Source organism: Pogoniulus pusillus, chromosome 15 (genome assembly GCF_015220805.1).
Source record: "Pogoniulus pusillus isolate bPogPus1 chromosome 15, bPogPus1.pri, whole genome shotgun sequence".
Lineage (NCBI taxonomy): Eukaryota > Metazoa > Chordata > Aves > Piciformes > Lybiidae > Pogoniulus > Pogoniulus pusillus.
In genome coordinates, this window is record NC_087278.1 from 2,488,947 (window position 1) to 2,494,946 (window position 6,000).

Sequence of the window (6,000 nt, forward strand, 5' to 3'; positions counted from 1 at the left end):
GTGCAAAGTTCGCTCACCTTTATTGTGTTTACACAGCGCCAACAGTTCAGACCAACGAGTGAGGCTTTATAAAACTCAAACCCTTCATTAAACCACACCTTTCATTAAATCACTGCCCCTTTGTGCTCAGGCAAGCCCTACAATGCCAAAGCTTCCTTTAATAATGTGACTTCCAACAAGCACATTTTAAAGCGTTACCCTAAGCCCTCTGAAAGAAAAAAGGGTGAGCTGGAAAAGCAGAACTGATTTCTTCGTAAGGCATTAAGTATCTTCCCCTGCTGCTCCCACATCTCATCACTGTCTCCAACTACCTGCAGGGAGGCTGTAGCCAGGTGGGGTTGGGCTCTGCTGCCAGGCACACAGCAACAGAACAAGGGGACACAGGCTCAAGTTATGCCATGGGAGGTCTAGGCTGGATGTTGGGAGGAAGTTGTTGGCAGAGAGAGTGATTGGCATTGGAATGGGCTGCCCAGGGAGGTGGTGGAGACATTGCCCCTGGAGGTGTTCAAGACAAGACTGGGTGAGGCACTCAGTGCCATGGTCTGGTTGACTGGCCAGGGCTGGGTGCTAGGTTGGCCTGGATGAGCTTGGAGCTCTCTTCCAACCTGCTTGATTCTATGATTCCATGACTTTAGCTACTCCAGCATCCCCACTATGGGCAGCAATGCCTCTCAGATACACTCAGCTGGTCAAGGCTGAGCAACATATTCCAGTAACCCCCATGAGCAACGTATTCCAGAGTCTCAGCACCTTCATACTGAAGAACTTCTTCCCAATACCCATTCTAAACCTATTCTACCTGATCTTAAAAACATTCCCTTTGTCCTATTTCTAGACACCTTTATGAAAAGTCCCTGGACTGGATGAGTGCTTGATTCTATGATTCCATGGTTCTATGAAACAAGGCCATGATGAATCCAACCAACCTCAGAAGCAAGAAACATGATGGTTGATTCTATGATTCTATGGCAGGAGGGGGAGGGGTTTGAGTTAGATGATCTTTGAGGTCCCTTCCAACCTAAACCATCCTGTGATTCAGCTGCAAACTTTATAAAACCCTACATTTTGATCTTTCTAATGCACATCTCCCAAAGGCAGCTTAAAAATGTGGCTTGCCTCCTTTACTGAGCTTGTATGGTAGGATGTATTTGTTCAAAGCTGCTGTATTTGCCTTCTCCTATAAGATGCATTTATCTAAAACAAATAGGCAGGCTCTGACAGAGGATAAAAGAAATTAAAGGGACAGTGATGCAGCCTTTGTTTTTGCCATCTTTCTGTCTGTAGCTAAGTCAAACAATGCCTCAGGAAGTGTCTGTGTTTGCTCTGGGGTGCTGTGCCCACCCTGTCATCGCCTGAAGGGTTTAAACAGTACATAGCACCAGTGTCCTTATGGGCAGCACTTGCCAGATGAAATGGTTCATACATCTGAGGAGTACCAGGGGGGTTGTCATGCATCTAGGCTATGCATGCACACTGTGGACCTAGGGCAGGCTGTATACTATCAGCATCCTGGGTTCTGGGTGACCTCCCCTGCCACAACTTGAGACTCTGTCCCCTTGTTCTGTTGCTGGGTGCCTGGGAGCAGAGCCCAACCCCACCTGGCTACAGCCTCCCTGCAGGCAGCTGCAGGCAGCAATGAGCTCTGCCCTGAGCCTCCTCTTCTCCAGGCTCCTGCACACCCCCAGCTCCCTCAGCCTCTCCTCACAGGGCTGTGCTCCAGGACCCTCCCCAGCCTTGTTGCCCTTCTCCGGATACCTTCCAGCACCTCAACATCTCTCTTGAATTGAGAGGCCCAGAACTGGACACAGCACTCAAGATGTGGTCTGACAAGTGCTGAGTACAGGGGAAGAATAACCTCCCTTGTCCTACTGGCCACACTGCTCCTGATTTATCTTTGTGGTTTGGGGCTAAGAGAAATAGATTCCCCTGTGTAACATATTAGTAACAGCCCTTGCCAGCAGGCCAGGAATGAACACTGAACCTTCCCTTCCCGCAGGGCTGTCACATCCAGCAGCGCTGCCAGTCAGAGGACTCCGACAGGTCAACCCTTTCTGGTTTCGTTAAAGTCACTGTGCAAAGGCTGTGCCTCATTTTCTGACCATACCACATCAGAAAGAAGGGGAAATGTGGGTTTGGTTTTTTTTTTTTCCCTCCACTTAAAAACACATTATCAAGAGTCCAACCGCTTGCCTGCTTCAGTGTAAGCAGATATGGGACCGAGGACAAAAGCAAGCTGCTGGTTTCAGGGCGACCACTGTGTAAGCCAGGGTTGCACAATCAAGCTCCTCATGCAAAAGCAACACGATTCTACCAAAGAGCAAAATCAGCGACTTGAAGAGAGGGAGGAAAAAAAGCTAAAGCCCAGCTCCCCCACCAGCAACCAAGCCAGCAGGACACTTTCCCACCTACCTCGATGCGAGAGGGTGGAAAGGGGGAGGGGAAGCAAACAATCTCGGCGTCGGGGAGAAGCCTTTCTTTGAGTTAAAACGGGAAGAAATCAAAACGCAGTTTGGTCAAAACAACAGAAATAGCTGAGAAGGTTGTGGAGAAGCTAAGAGGAGAAAACCGAGAGCAAGCAAACTTGAGCGGCACAGTGACAGGGTGAATGTTTTAGGAGGTGGAGGATCGAGGCTACGCCGAGCCAAACAACTGTAAAAGTTCGCCTTAGAACCAAGAACTGGCAAGAGAGAATAAATAGCTTGGGGGGAAACAAGAGTTAAGTGACAGCTAATGGTAAAAGAAACCTAAGAAACGCTGCGAGCTCATTCCCATGCCTGCTAGAAAGCTGCAACGGGAACGAAATGGTACAACTCAGCGAATCATTAAGGTTGGGAAAGACCTCCGAGCAAATGCTCCACTGAAATGTTATTCAGGGCCAGTTTCTGCATTCTTCTCTGCAGAGGGGTTCAGTCCTGTGCACACACACAAAGAAACTGTGAATGAGTTGAGCAGCACTTCAGAGATCAAGCCCCCACCGTGTGCTTAGGCACAGAAGCAGTAAGCAAATTAGCAAGTCCTAAGACACAGACCAGCCACTACTGCAAGCTCTAAATTATCTGGGGAAAACAGTGATATTAAAAAAACCCAAAAGTCTTATTTCATGCCAAAGTTTCACAAGCTAGGGAAAAAAAAAAGACACGCAAGAGTTTGGGTTTGGGTTTCACTGAGCCTAAATATTTCAAGCTCATTATTGTGCTCCTTTCGTTTTGTTAAAGGGTGGCTATTTAAAAAGGTACATTTTAGGTCGAGCCATGAGCTGGAAAAGTACTGAGTGTCAAAAAGAAAACAAGAGATTTTTTTTTTCCCCTTCCATTTTTGTTCCATGTAAACAAGAAATTGAGATTCGTCTTCGGGAGCTGATAACTTTTTTTCAATCACAACTCTAAATACAAAACAAAAGGAGTTGTTTTTTTTCCTCTCCCCTTAGTCACTACTTTTATAACTGCTCGGCATGGAAATGAACAACAAAACAAATTAAACCCCAGGTTTATCATCTCGAGTGCTGGACTAGAAATGCAGCACGTAATTTTACTAATATATCTATATATATTTACAGCCTGTGCCATGCACATGGTGGCTTTTAAATCAGATGAACGTTTGCCAACTGAATTTCAGAGTAGCTGTCCAAAATCCGAGGAAAAACAAAACTCAAACCAACGAGGAACTGTAGATGCCTGAACAAATGCGAGTTTTAGATGGCAGATGTACTGATTGCTTGGGTTTGAATAGACAACAACCCAACGATGTGACGAGCTTCTAGCTACCCTCCAGTCCTGCCAGGCAGAAACAAGCAGAGACTGTAGGTACCTGAACAAATGCAAGTTTTAGAAGGCAGGTGTACTGCTTTCTTGGGTTTTAATAGACAACAACCCAACGATGTGATGAGCTTCTAGCTGCCCTCCAGTCCTGCCAGGCAGAAACAAGCAGAAACTGTGGGTACCTGAACAAATCCAAGTTTTAGAAGGCAGATGTACTGCTTTCTTGGGTTTTAATAGACAACAAGCCAACGAGACACCGATGTGCTGAGCTTCAAACTGCTCTCCAGTCCTGCCAGGAAGAACATTAAGGCTTACAAATCAAACCGGCATTTCAAAAAGCATGGGTTTTGGTTTTTTTTTTTTGGTGGACTGCTTCCGATTTGCACGGCACAGCCTCAGAGGAGAAATCCTTTTTCCCCCTGCCTCTTTTCTCTGGAGCCACAGAGCATCCTTTAACTTCTTTTCTTTCGGCTACCTGAGAGAACGCTGCCCTCCAAGTCACCACTGACACCAGGACACCGAGACGCCGGTAACAATGTTTTCTTATTGCAACATTTCCTGCGGTCGAGAGTTCAGGGTAAACAAATCGCTCGGACTGAAGCACTTTCCCAGAAAGATAAAATAAAACCCCTCGCCTTTCCTACTCGCCTGCATCGACACCTGACAGTTCTCTCCCCCCCTTAGAAAACCAAGGCTCTCCGAGTGCTGACAGCTCTTCGGACACCGCTCTGACTCCCGTGCCAGCGCAGCCGCCGCAGCTAAGCTCCCCCAGAGGCTGCCTCCTCCCGCAGGTCCAGCGCTGCCCCGAGCCCCGCGACGCGGGCGGCGCAGCTCTCCGCCTCTCGCCGGCAAGCAGCGGCACAGGTCCGAGAGCCGCTCGGCTTGGCCCGGCAGCCCTGCTGCCCAGCTCACCGCCGCCTCCTCTCGCTCTGCCTCACCACGCAGCCTTTCCGACCCGCTCCGGGCAGGGCTGGAGGGGACCGACGAGCTCCCCGCCACACACCCAGCGCAGCGGGGAGGCGGCGGGACGTCTCCTGCCCGCAGCTGGCGGGCAAGCACGATCTTGGGGGACGGAGCTGTTAGGAGGGCCAAACCCCGCTCTGGCTCCCGCCCCAGCGGCTTCCCCGGCCCCACGCCGTGCCCGGCTCACCCCCATGGGCAACAAGCGCCCCCTTCCTCAGGGGCTCCTCCGCGGGCGACGCGCCGCCGCTACCACCCCCTCCCCGCGGGAAAGGCTGTGCCATCGCCCCGCCGCTGCCCTTCGCCGGGCACCTGCCCCCCGCAGGCGTCCCTCGGTCGGAGGGGGGCAGAGCCGCGGCTCCGCTGCCGCCCGCGCCCCGCACGCACCCGTCACCGCCGCTGCCGCCATCTTGAGCGCCCCGAGCCGCTGCCTGCTCGGAGCGGCCCCTCGGCGACGTCAGCGCCGCGCAGCGCCGAGCCCGCCCCCAGCCCAGCCGCGCCGCGGGGATCCCCGCTCCAGCCCGCCCGCAGCTGCCCCCCGGGCGGCGGCAGGGCAGCGAGAGCGGCTCGCAGCTGGCGGGGGAGCGCCGCTGGCTAACCCTCAGCTCGGCCGGGCCGCGCTGGGCCGTGCCGCCGCCCCACACCCACCTGGCGGTGGCGGGACGGGAAGGACCGATCGCCATGTGCCGGTGCCGGCTCTGTCACCAGATTTGTAGTGGCGACCCAAGTCCTTCCCACGTCTCCTCCCACCTCGCCCCGGCCTCCCCCGCCCACTGCCGCCGGCCGGGCACAGCGGGCTGCTCCAGCGGGGCAAGGCGCAGGAAACCGGGCAGGGAGGGACGGAGGCGCTGCGGGGCCGGTGGCCCGGCAGGGAGACTGAGGCAGACAGCGTTGGGAGCCGCTTCCCGAGGCGCTGCCTCCGCCCCCGGGCAGTGCCCGCAGGCACCTGTTTGTGCAGAGGCGGCTCTGTACCCTGCCGCTGCGAAAAGCGCTCTCTGGCATCCCCGCAGCGCGTTTCCTTGCTTTCCTTCTTGCGCTTCACTCCTGTTCCATCTTCTCTGCCATCGCTCCGGCTCGGCCGCAGTTGAGACCCCTGCTCGCGTTCGCCCGGGCGGACTCAGCACAGCTCCGGTTCCCTGGGCTGCCCGGGCCCGGCGGCACCCCGGGCTCGCAGCTGCTGCCAGGGGCCATGTCTGGCCTCCCCGCTGCCCTGTCTGCCGGGACGTGGCTGCAGCCGGACACACCGTCCAGGGGGGCTCTGCCGGGGTCTGTCTGCCGGGAC

General features: G+C 54.1%; 1 protein-coding gene across 4 annotated transcripts in view; it reads right to left on the minus strand.

The window, feature by feature from the left end:
• Nucleotides 1–5,407, minus strand: part of USP44 (ubiquitin specific peptidase 44) — a 29,814-nt gene extending 24,407 nt beyond the window's left edge. For 2 of the 4 annotated variants that reach the window (XM_064154948.1, XM_064154944.1), the window contains exon 1: nt 5,106–5,164. The gene's annotated coding sequence lies outside the window, so the exon portion shown is untranslated. Of the gene's footprint in view, nt 1–4,908; nt 4,980–5,105; nt 5,165–5,366 lie in introns of those variants that run through there. The other 2 variants (XM_064154945.1, XM_064154946.1) reach the window with 2 other exon arrangements.
• Nucleotides 5,408–6,000: the final 593 nt, after the last annotated feature.